General features: G+C 41.7%; 1 long non-coding RNA gene across 1 annotated transcript in view; it reads right to left on the reverse strand.

Moving 5' to 3' along the window:
- Positions 1-695: 695 nt before the first annotated feature.
- Positions 696-1,008, reverse strand: part of LOC134076313 (uncharacterized) — an 81,314-nt gene continuing 81,001 nt past the window's right edge. The window contains exon 3 of the long non-coding RNA XR_009938603.1: positions 696-738. This is a non-coding gene — a long non-coding RNA (uncharacterized LOC134076313). The remainder of the gene's footprint in view (positions 739-1,008) is intronic.

The following is a 1,008-nucleotide window of genomic DNA, read 5'->3' on the forward strand; positions in this document are numbered from 1 at the left end:
GAGCTCTTCAGACACCTACAGGAGGGTTGCGTCGGGTTAATGTTTTCTCCGGCCAGCGAGTAGGAGGCAGATATTGAAGGAGAGCCATGGTTAAATTTTAATCTCCACAAGAGGTAAGCTTTGTTCTATTTTTAATATAAACACTTCAAAAATTGGGATTTGCTACATTTTTCTTATTTATATAGCCAGGGCCGGGCTTCACAATAGTGTACAGATGGATCTTTTTTTTTTTTTTTTTATCGCGTTCAGGGAAAGGACATCTACTGTATATTTCTTTTAAAAACTTGAGGACACGTCCAGAAAGTTCTGCGCTGACAATTGGCCCACGGTGTGCGTTTATTATATTTTCTCAAGGTGTTTGCAGGGCAAACAAATTAATATCCACCACTAATCCGCTGTATAAATGCAGTTGCACAAATCATCTACACCAAATCACCTGTCTCGAAGAGGAAAAAAAAGGTAATGCTATTGCCAAAGGAAATTACAACTACACGAAGAGTCAAAACAACTTGCACAAGTACAATTCAGCACGCAGATCTCTGCTGTTCTCTCCACAGCCATTTAGTGTTTTTTTTTTCTGGGAAGGTTCATGAAAGGACTCGAATACCTCAAGATGAAAATAAAGAGGGAAAGCAAAAAGCCACACGACCACAAACGACAACAACGCGCCAAAAACAAGAGAGAAAAGACACTCACCCTCAGTGGCTCTCCGTCACAATTCATTTGCTGTCCAGGAATCTGAGGGGAGCAAAAAAACATAAAGAGTGAGAATTAGAACAGCATGTCAGCTTTCTGACGTCCGTTTCAATTAGACTCAATCAGGGGCCACCATTCTGCTTAGAAAAACCGAATCGTTCCATTGCACGCGACTAATAACGCCGTAATAGGGGGAGTAAAACACCTCTAATTTCGTTAATGTCAAAACCAATGGACGAAGATATTCAATTACAAGCTCAGAGGGCCCCTTGTAACACACCAAAGGCCTGGCACGCCCGTATCGCATATCGC

This window comes from Sardina pilchardus, chromosome 3 (assembly GCF_963854185.1).
Source record: "Sardina pilchardus chromosome 3, fSarPil1.1, whole genome shotgun sequence".
In the NCBI taxonomy this organism is placed as follows: Eukaryota; Metazoa; Chordata; class Actinopteri; order Clupeiformes; family Clupeidae; genus Sardina; species Sardina pilchardus.